General features: G+C 40.2%; 1 pseudogene across 1 annotated transcript; it reads left to right on the forward strand.

Moving 5' to 3' along the window:
* Positions 1-6542: 6542 nt before the first annotated feature.
* Positions 6543-10943, forward strand: LOC148790339 (uncharacterized; annotated as a pseudogene). The gene is made up of 2 exons (XR_016078590.1): positions 6543-6552; positions 6660-10943. The product of XR_016078590.1 is annotated as an uncharacterized LOC148790339 (transcript).
* The last annotated feature ends 1002 nt before the right edge of the window (positions 10944-11945 follow it).

Here is an 11945-nt window from a genome sequence, read left to right on the forward strand (position 1 = left end):
GTGGGGTAATAACTACATCTCATGTGAGCTCAGGAAATCAGTGGGCAGATCTCTTCACAAAGGGATTGTCTCGGGGAGAATAGATTACATTTGTAACAAGCTGGGACTATATGATATATACTCTCCAGCTTGAGGGGGAGTGTTAGAATGCTCGAGTCAGGGGTGTTTTGGTCATTCTGGTTTATCTTCTTGAAAGTGAAAGGTCTATTGTATCTGAGTTTAAGTTATGTGTCCCATCTTCTATGAGGGACAAAATAGTCTTTCTTGTAACTCTAAGTTTTATGAATAAAATTCAAGTGGGTCGGCTAGGAGAGGATGATTTTCACACTCTCTCTTCTAGTCTGGCTGAATACTCTTCTTCTTCTTCTTTCTCTTTTCTTTCTTCTTTCTTCTCTACTTTGACCTAGAATCAACTAGGGTTTATTCATAGTATTCATACAATACACACTAAATTTCTATAATGTATACATTAGAACCCTTGTAGATTAGGCTTTGACAGCATTTATATCTGCTTCTTTTCATTCTTTAGTTTTATTTTGATCTTACTATGCTAGTATATAACAGCTAGGGCTGTAAGTGGGTTGGACCTGGCTCATATCCAGACACATCCAAATTTGATCGGATTATTGCTAGCGTAAATCTTAATCTGATCCAAAATCTTATCGGATTTAGTGGTCTCGGATCAGATTTGAATCCTTGCAGGGAGTCACATCACATTTGGATTTAATACAAGTCTGCTTTATTTTCTTTAAAATAGAGAGACTAAAAATGTTAAACTTTTAGTCATAAATTTTATATAATTATATAGTAATAAATGTATATAGATATAGATATTGATATGTATATATGTACGTAATAGGACTTAGATCTTAACTAGATTGGATAGGGTTAAATCCACATCTAGTCCAGTTATTAAAATGATTCAGATTCTAAAATCCAAAAGAAATAATCAGACTGGATCCATACTTTTAGAATCCATTGAAATCCCTAGTGGTACCATGAGTAAAAATCTCCTTAATATAAAATCAACTAACTGGATATCAGGAACCATTGTTTCGAAACACACCGAAGTATAATATGTCACAAATCAACCTTTTGAATGATTTTAAGTTATTCACAACCTGTGAATTTAACAATTCATACTAATCCAAAATCACATTGTCCATTCTTGACATGATAGATAAAGAGTATTTAAGGTAGTAAATTCAAACAAATGTTATTCTACCTATCATTGATCCGGTCAATACCAGTTCAGGTCAACCTCTAACTTGACATGTCACAAAAGCTATTTACTCGGTCAATGGCTCATTGACTTTGATAGTTGAACTATTGACCCATCCAATCCATACAATTGGTTTCTAGTTTTTGTATTATTTTAATTTTTTATTGATTTTTTTATAATGATTACACGCAGGTTGATCTATTGACCCAGACGGTTGAACTAATGATCCATTGACCCATAGAAAAGTTAATGAGGGATTTCTTTGGGAACTTGGGGATGGAAAGAAAGACCACTTGTTGAAATGGGAACAGGTTAGTAAACCTAAACAGAAGGGTGGGCTTGGGAAAGGAAATTTAGTCCAAAAGAATTCAGCTCTTTTAGGAAAGTGGTTGTGGAGGTTTACCTTAGAGATAGGCTCTGGAACAAGGTTATTGAAAGCCTACATGGTAGCTCGAACATTGGTTTGGATGCAAAGGTAGCTCCAAATGAAACTTCAATCTCTGCATGGAAAGCAATTTATGAGGTATATCCCTTTTTTCTTAACCTTATACGGTATGATGTGGGTAATGGACTAAGGCCCAATTTGTTTTTCAGTAAATGTTGTGGGGGGGTGAGGAGTTGGTCAATGGGAAAATGGTTTCCATTAACCAAAACTCCCATGTTCTTTTTGCAATTCATGCAGGGCCCATAGAAAAGTTACTTTCCCTAGGTATTACTTACCCAAGTAAGTGATACCCTTCTCCAGGGTGGGTAACTTTTCTACTTAAGGGAAAAGTTGCCAACACATGATGGGACAATATTATACCTTCAAATTTTGTCTTTTTAAGGATAAAATAGTCTTTATCTCACTCACCTAGGAAATAAAAGAACATAGGTAAGTACACTTACCTGAGTAAATGGCCAAAACAATAACGAATGGGGCCTAAGAGTCTTGTTCTACGAGGACCTTTGGATAGGTAACCAACCACTAAAGGTCCAATTTCCAATGCTTTGTGCACTCTCAAATTACAATTTTTCTAAGTTTGTAAACTTCTCTGCCTCAAGTTTAAATTGGGACCATGGATTCAGGAGGGGTCTTAGGGAAATAGAGTTTGAATATCTCAACCTTCTATTGACCAGATTTGACAAAGTCTTTTCAGATCAAAATGTAGAGGATACCAAGGTTTGGTCAATTTCTCTATCTGGCTTTTTAACTTGTGCTTCATGCTTCAATTTTTTAATTCAACCAACTATCCCGGGGGTGACTTTCTCGGTGAAAGAAATTTGGAGTAAGCCAATCTTCTCCTAAATTTCAAGCCCTATGTTGGGAAGTTTTCCTTGGAAAGATTAACACTTGTGACATTCTATAGAAACAAAGGCCAAATAAGTGCCTTTCCCCTCACATGTGCATCCTCTATAAAGCAATTTGGAGGTGGAAGGAAACTCTCAGGTGATTATTTCTTGAATGTTGCTTTTAACTGGGTGAGAGGAACAGCAAATGGGATGGCGGATACTTTGGCTAAACAAGGGGCAATTAAGCATCAAATGTTTTGGGCAAATCTATAAAGTTGTCGTTTGGGGTAGAGAAATTTTCCACCTTGCTGTAATATTCAAGTTTGACTTCATTAAAATCTCTTATTGATCAAAAGGCGGTTCAGCCTACAGGGCACAGACTCCAATAAGCACCAATCACCAATGAATGAAAAGAAAACTACATATATCATCAACAATTATATCATGGATAGACCATAGCATCACTCTTATTGAAGTATTTCAACTTCAATTTCCAGATGAGCAGCTAAGATACATTGCATTCCTACAATTCTCTTGATCTTCTCTTATTGTTCCACTAGGATCTGTCATTTTATTTTTATTTACTTCAAGAAGATTACTGATTTTTTTGGGGGATGAGGGGCCATTACTTGGTGTAATGGTAAAATCTCAGGCTGGGAAGCATGAGAATGTGGGTTCAAGTCTAAGGGCAGCTGCTTCACGCAAAAAAAAAAAAAGAAAAAAGAAAAAAAAAAGTTGCTGATTACTTCTTCCAAGACCCCAGATAGCTTGGACCAACATTCAGTGGCTTTATGTTATCGTGGGGGTAAGAAAAGTCATTTGGATGCTTGGTGTGGAAAGGCATAGAAGAAGCTTATGTTGAATTAACAAAAGGGATCACCTATAGGGTTGGTGATGGTACTTTCTGGTATTCTAACCGTAATCTTATGGAGACCTTTTCAGCTCTCTTGTTGTTGTCAACCAGGATGTCAAAATTGCTGATTACTTCTTCATGGACAGCACCCAAATCCTGATCCATGACCACTATGAAGTAAGAAAAATGGCTACAGGATCCTAGTGGGGCAGGGTATTCACTTCCAGGTCTCTCATTTATCAATTAAATGATTAAGACATTTTTTTTTATTTTTTGATTGGAAACAGTAACTTTTATTAAATTTTAAAAAAGATACTACAACTTTCACCTTCAAAAAGTGATCCCCACATGACAACAGTCTTACAAACATGCCCAAAATAAAGTTTCCCTATAACCCCTTGCTTTGCTAAAGCATCAGCCAAGGCATTTGTTGACCTTTTAGCCCATTTGAACTGTACTCTAAGCTCCCTTACCAGGTTCCAAATTTCCCTTACAGTTGTCTAAGAGTCCAATTGCCTAAGCTGTTTTCTTTCATCCAGTCTGTTACCAGTTTTGTCTCCCTCCACTTCCAGCTGCTGAAAACCCAATTGTTTTTCCAATCTGAGCCCTTGCAATAGTGCCAATATCTCCGCCCTAAGCGAATCACCCAGCCCAACTAATCCAGAGAAAAGAGCCAAAATTCTTCCTTCCACATCTCTAAAAATACCCCAACTCCAGAGGGATCAGGTTACCTACAGAACTTCCATCAAAATTCAGCACCTTGATAAACATAATACTGATGGTCCATACAGGTATTTCTAATGGTTGGATTGTAAGGAAGAAAATTTACTAAGACAAATGAAGAAAAAGGTCAAATACAAGATAGCCTTAAATAAACATCTCATAAACTTTGGTAAACACATAAAATACCCTGCAACCCAACTCCAATACTTTAGTTGCCTCTGCCTGATCATGGTAATCAGTTAGAGGGCCTAAAAAGTTAGTCTTTGCTTTAAGAACATTCATTAAATGGTTGATCCTGTCTCCTGCTGCTAGTAAATCATGTTGTTAATTGCTTACCCAATAACCCAAACAATAGATATCCCTTGAAGTATGGTGTGTTCTAGTTTGTTTAACAAAGGTATCTATCAATGTCTATAGATAGTTTCTTCTGTATATATATATATATGTATACAGAAGAGCAACAAGAACCTGTTTTGATAAATTCATTTATTTGGCAACAAGAACCGGTTTCAAGACACATGGAAGAGCAAGGACTGGAGTTTCTTCAATTTGCTTTCCGCTGGTTCAACTGTCTTCTAATACGTGAGGTATTTTTCATCAACTCGACGTCACTGTACTCTTATTTGTACTTTTCTTTTTCAGTTTTGGTACTATAGATAGAATTTATGGTTGGGACTGACCTTTCATCGTGTTGCAGAGTCCCAAGTTTCCAAAATAGCATTACAGGCTTTACTCATATATGTATATGTTTTCCTCTTACAGATCCCTTTCCACCTTGTAACACGTCTATGGGACACATATCTTGCAGAAGGAGATGCATTGCCTGATTTTCTAGTATATATATTTGCCAGTTTTCTGCTGACGGTAACATCATATTTCTTTTCCAGTTCTCTGATCTTTTATGTAAAATTTTATGAAAATTAACAGTATCCTTTGGATCAATTTATGTTTGAAGTGTTTATCAGCATTCCATGTGGATTTGAGCCCAACAGTTGATGGGTATCACTGTAGGGACCATTACTTGGTATAATGGTAAAATTTTGGGCTGGCATGTGTCAGAACATGGGTTCAAGTCTGAGGGTGGCCACTTTGTGCAGAAAGAAAAAAAATGCCAAAGGTTAGGACTGTACCCATTCTACCTGTCCTAAGACCCCAGATAACTAAGACCAACATTGGGTAATGACCTTGTTAGTTGATGAGCATTACCCATGAAATCTCCTAAACCATAAATTCTAAACTTTTGATGGGTTTCATTAGGAGTGTTATTGGAAAACAGATCAGTTTTTTACCCTTTGGATCATTATCATACAACAATGTTGCTCCTATCCTTCAGATCCTACCATCTGGTGTTTATGCCCTGGACCAGGAATTGTAGAGGAAGGTGGCAATGTATCAACTACGTTTTTAATTTGATTATTTTATCCGTCTATAGTTACTATTCTATGCCCTGGACTAGGAATTGTTGCTCCTAAGTGATTTTCATGCATTTTTAAAACCAACCAACGGCATGGAGCAATGTTGTAAGGCTCAACCATTCACCGAACCGGAAAGACCACTAAGTCACAGGTCAAGTGGTTCAACCACTGGGTTGACTGAGACATCATAATTGTAAATAGGGAAAATTTCTCTAACTGCCCCTACTGTTTAGCTAATTGACAAACTCTACCCTTACTGTTTATAAATTGTCTTGGAAAATCCCTACTGTTTCTGACAATTGTCTAAGACCTCCCCTACCGTCAACTCTCTGTCATAAACCATTTACATGTGACATCACATGATGGATCTATTGTTCAAACTTCCTAAAATAGTCTTTACCAGTCTAAAATGCCCTTTGGTTTGCACAAGGAGAGGTTGGACTCGGTTCTCTATTAAGGGAACAAACTGGTTCTAATGTTGAACTAACTCACCGGCATCAACAGACATCACCGGCCTAGCTATAAGCACAACCGAACTGGGCGTGCACCGGTGGAAGGAGAGAGAACGAAAGCCCAACTCTACGGTGCCACCACCCTGCTTACCAGTCTCAGCCCCCCAGGTGCCACCGACACCGCCATAGTTGTTGCTGTCTCTGCTGCCTCTGGAGTACGCTCAACCATTGTTGTTGCTCCTAAGTGATTTTCATGCATTTTTAAAACCAACCAACGGCATGGAGCAATGTTGTAAGGCTCAACCATTCACCGAACCGGAAAGACCACTAAGTCACAGGTCAAGTGGTTCAACCACTGGGTTGACTCAATGACCTGAGACATCATAATTGTAAATAGGGAAAATTTCTCTAGCTGCCCCTACTGTTTAGCTAATTGACAAACTCTACCCTTACTGTTTATAAATTGTCTTGGAAAATCCCTACTGTTTCTGACAATTGTCTAAGACCTCCCCTACCGTCAACTCTCTGTCATAAACCATTTACATGTGACATCACATGATGGATCTATTGTTCAAACTTCCTAAAATAGTCTTTACCTGTCTAAAATGCCCTTTGGTTTGCACAAGGAGAGGTTGGACTCGGTTCTCTATTAAGGGAACAAACTGGTTCTAATGTTGAACTAACTCACTGGCATCAACAGACATCACCGGCCTAGCTATAAGCACAACCGAACTGGGCGTGCACCGGTGGAAGGAGAGAGAACGAAAGCCCAACTCTACAGTGCCACCACCCTGCTTACCAGTCTCAGCCCCCCAGGTGCCACCGACACCGCCATAGTTGTTGCTGTCTCTGCTGCCTCTGGAGTACGCTCCTCATCATCACTCTTGTCTTCCTCGCCGCCATTGCCGTCTGAGTTCTCTATCTTCTCTATCACCCATGGTGCCCCACTTTCTTTGTCTCCATGCTGAGGATCTCCCGATTCAATGTCACCACCACTAAGGACTCCACTACTTGCCTAAATTCTCATCTCGATCTCGCGATCTCAGCTTGAAATCCCAACAAGAATATAGTCTTCTTCTGCGACCCCATCACTGTGACCATGAACTCCAATGGCATGGATAATGGATCATTCTCGTTCTGGATGTCGAGTCCATTAATTCATTCAAGTCAGATATGAGGAGAAAGAACGAGTTACTTTGGAGATTCAGATGGACACGAAGGTGAAGGTGAAGGTGGGGACTCTCAAGACTAAGAAGGTCGGGATTAGGGTTATATGCGATGGGATTGATGTCACTATTCCCAAAGGCAAGACTCTGTCCTCTATGTCTCCATCGTCTAATCCAAAATGTAATGCCGACCTTCGGTTCAAGATCTGTAAATGGAGTTTCTTTTTTTTTTTCTTTGATCAATAACACTTTCATTAAATCATCAATAGAAGATTTACAAGAGGAAGACAAACACACTTGTCTTCCAAGAGCAACAAAGGACCTCAAGAAAAGGAAAAAACACTAAAGTTACAGCTTAGCCCAAAACAGTGAATCCCTTTCTGCCCCTTGTTTAGCTAAACCATCAGCTAGGGAATTAGCCGATCTTTTAACCCAACATATCTTAACTTCCATCTCCCGCACCAGCCACTTAAATTTCCTCCTCTCATTGTTGTACTTCCATAAGCCATTGTTATCTTTATTCAGCCACCCTATCACCACCCCTAAATCCCCTTCAATTATGAGTTTCCTGATGTTCAACTCCTTAGCTTTCTGGACTCCTTCCATAACTGCAAAGATCTCAGCTCTAAGGGAGTCACCCACTCCAATTGGGCTTGAGAACATGGCAGAAATGACCACATTCTCATCCCTAAAAACATGCCTAATCCCCGATTGTCCCGGATTTCCCCTACTACACCCATCAAAGTTTAATTTCAAGAATCCAACAAGTGGAGGGGTCCAAGACACACTCATTACTGACTTGGTCTGTGTGCAATTTGCAATTTCACCCCACTTCCTCAACATGTCATCCACAGTGTAATCTGTGAATAGCTCCAAAGATTTCAGCCACTATACAGCCCTGATATGTATGATAGCCCTCAGATCTACTGCTCCTCTCTCAGCTTCTGAGAATATCCTGGAATTTCTTTCTTCCCAAAGTGTCCAACATATTTCATCCCTTAGTCCTCTCCACATAGTCCTTCCCCTTTTTATCCGCCACCTTAAAAAAGAAGGGGAAAAAAGGCCCTGCAAGTCTGATGGAGGATTCCAGCTACATCCAAATAGGGAGAAAGCCCAATCCCAAATTGACCTCACAAGATGGCAAGACACCAGTAGGTGAAAACCAGTCTCCCCATCCGCTTTACAAAGAACACACCAATGAGGTGACAAGCAAGTATTGGGTCTCTTCTTTTGGAGTAGATCACCAGTGTTGATTTTTTCCCGATAGGCTTCCCAACAAAAACTACCAACCCTAGGAGGTATTGCTCTGCACCAAACCTCATCAACAGGGAAAGGGGGGAAAGTAGGACCGGTGGACTGACTTAAGACATTGAAGAAGGAAGCACAAGAAAAGATGTCATTGGGGGTAGTTGTCCAAATTCTAGAATCCGCCCTAGTGGGGTCTAAGACAACATTATCAAGAAGTGCAATAAGGCTCGAAATACTGTCGAAGTCTGAGTCCCTCAAATCCCTTCTTAGACCCAAGTTCCACCCAATCCCAAAAGTGGAAGAGGACGGGGTGGTGAAAGATGAAATTGGTTCATTTTTCAAATCAGATAGAGAATACAAAGAAGGAAACTGATCCTTTAGAGGGGCACTCCCCACCCAAGTTTGTTCCCAAAATTTTATGGAGTTACCGGAATTCAAATAATACCTGATATTAGGGGAGAAAACTAGTAGCAAGTCATGAATGGCTTTCCAAGGAGAATTGCTTGTGATCCTAGCTCTGATTCCAGCATCCCATCCATTATGCTCCAGCCCATGTATACTTGCCACTATTCTAGCCCATAGCTTCTCCTTCTCCATAGGGAACCTCCACAACCACTTTCCCAAAAGAGCCATATTCCTTCTCCTAATATTCCCAAGCCCCAAACCACCACAAGTCTTACTCCTACACACTATCTCCCAGCTAACTCTATGATCCCTCTTCTCCTCTCCTGGCTCCCACAAGAAATCTCTCATTAGCTTCTCCAATCTATTAGAAATTGTTGACAGTTGTTTATGTATTCAGGTTTAGTACCATAAGGGTACTGTTGTAATTTTCTCTTCTGTTTATATTGTTCGACTGTACTAGTATAAATAATAAATTCATTCATTCGCCCCCTCGTTCTGGAGGGCTTTCAATCACTCGACTCACCTCTTCTCTCTTCTCCTCTCCTCTCTTCACTTGCTCTTGCTCAACATGGTATCAGAGCAAGTCGTCCAGGCCTGAAGGGTGATGTCAAGCTAACTGTTGTTGCATCCAGTGCTGTCTCTAATCGAACTCCTAATCTGGTGAAATCAGTTCGACCCAGAAGTTACAGTCTTTTTGTCTTCCAGCCCAGAAGTTGCTCCTCTTGTTTGCTTGACTGTAGAGAGACTATTGTTTGAGGTTTGTAGAGGGTGTTCTGTCTTCAGAAAGGCTATCATCTGAAACTAAAAGAGGTACTATCATCCTTGTCTGTTCGGCTGCCTATTGTTTGATGAACTGTTCGGCTACCCTACTGTTGTCTGTTCGACTGCCTACTGTTTGATGAACTGTTCGGCTGCCCTAATGTTAAGTGACTGTATTCCTTAACACAGTAATTGTATTCAAACCTCTTTTTGGTTGGTAATGTGGACTGTTGATTGTCTGTTCAGCCGATTGATTGTCTGCTCAATATTAATCTTATTGATTGACTGTTCGGCTACCCTGTTGATCTCCTTGACTGGTTAGCTATCAGGCCTACTAATTAGGTCATTCGGACCTGTTCTTGTACTGCAACAGCAGTGTGCAGACTTGTTTCAGTGAAACCGTAGGTCAGAAGGACCTGTTTCAGTACTGCAACAGCAGTGTTCAGTTTGTTGTTTGTTCTCAGTAAAACTGTAGGTCAGAAGGACCTGTTCTTGTACTGCAACAGCAGTGTTCTGTTTTTAGCTCTCAATGAAACCGGTGGTCAGAAGGACCTATCTCTGAAATAGCCTTGTACGGCTGTACTCTTGCTGTTTCAATTTTTTATTCTGATATCATGGGCAGTGAAGATTCAGCCACATCTGGAGTTTCCTCAATGCTGAATGGAATGGGTGGGGGTGACTTATCCTTTCCTATGGCTGTTGTCCCTCTTGATGGTTTAAATTACCTGGAGTGGTCAAGAGGGATCAAATTATACATCACTGCAAGGGGGAAGATAGGCTATATTAATGGGAGGATAAAAGAACCATCCTCTGGGAGTGCTGAATATGATAGATGGAATCAGGAGAACAGTATTGTTATGTCCTGGCTCTTGGTTTCCATGCAACCTCAAATCAGGAAGAATTTCATGTGGGCTGAAACTGCAAATGAAATCTGGGAACAATCAAAGTCTACATATTCAGAATTGCGACACTATGCCAAAATTTATCAACTGCAGGCAGCATCTTCTACTTGTAGACAGGGGGAGAGGTGTTTATCGGTTTATTACTCTGACTTAACATCTGTCTGGAAGGAGTTGGATCACTACCAAAGTGTGGATTGGAAGTGTGATGAGGATGCTAAGAAGTACAAGCAGCTTGTCTCCCAGCAAAGGGTGTTTGCATTATTACATGGTCTGAATCCTATGTATGAATCTATCAGGGTTCAGATTCTCAGCTCTAAGGATCTCCCATCTGTTCAAGAAGTCTATGCTCTTGTACAGTCTGAAGAAAGCAGGAGAAATTTGATGAACAATCCTGGTGGGGATGCTATTGTGTTGGTTGCAAAAGGGGGTGTCTCTACTGGTGTGGGATCTTCTTCCCGGAAAGGAGATCTCCAGAAAAAAAAAAAAAAAAAAAAAAAAAAAAAAAAAAACTGAAGATAAGGAAAAATTGTGGTGCGCTCATTGCCAGAAACCCCGACACACCAAAGATACCTGTTGGGATCTTCATGGGAAACCAAAATGGGCTCAAGATCTGACTAAGAAGCAAGGTTCAGAGGTGAATAAGAAGTACGGATAGCAAAATACAAAGAAACATCACATGGCCAACATGGCTACTCGGGAGAATTAGCCCCCCATTTCTACTGTGACTCAGACACATCTCACTGGACCTGACCCGAGGGAGGACATTATGAATTCCTTCCATGACCATTTAGAGCTCTATGGTAGAGCAATTCGTCAGATGGATGCTCCTCCCTCAACCTCATTTGCATCCACGTCAGGTAACCCTGCCACTACTTTCCATGTTGCTTCTCACACCCCTGACTCTCCATGGATCATTGATTCTGGAGCATCAAAACATATGACTGGTACGTCCTCTTACTTTCAAACCTACCACCCTCTTTCTGGAAGAGACAAGGTGAGACTAGCCGATGGATCATACTCTTCCATAGCTGGTCAAGGAACTCTCTCTCTTCCTCTTGGTCTTACCCTTTCTGATGTCCTTCATGTTCCAAATTTTCCCATTAATTTGTTCTCTGTTAGTAGTGTTACTAATTCCTTGAATTGCTCAGTGACTTTTTTCCCTTCTCATTGTGTGATTCAGGATCTGGCCTCGGGGAGGAAGATTGGTAGGGGTTGTATGGCTGATGGACTTTACATGCTGGAGAATAAGGCTAGTCTTCATGTTACAGAGTCTATGAGCCAGTCCTATAAGAAAAAAGTCTATTTATGGCATTGTCGTCTTGGTCATTTGTCTTTTGAGTCTTTGAAAGTTGTATTCCCAGAACTGTTAAGTCAATGTCTGTTTCTGATTTTTCTCGTCAAACGTGTCAGTTGAGTAAGCATTGTAGAACTCATTTTCTTCAAAGAAATAGTAAATATGAATCTTCGTTTCACATTGTTCATTCTGATGTGTGGAGCCCTGTTACTTTACAATTTGAGAGTGGCTACA

The sequence above is a fragment of the Nelumbo nucifera genome, chromosome 7, assembly GCF_055504915.1.
Source record: "Nelumbo nucifera cultivar China Antique chromosome 7, China Antique-T2T, whole genome shotgun sequence".
NCBI classification, from domain to species: domain Eukaryota; kingdom Viridiplantae; phylum Streptophyta; class Magnoliopsida; order Proteales; family Nelumbonaceae; genus Nelumbo; species Nelumbo nucifera.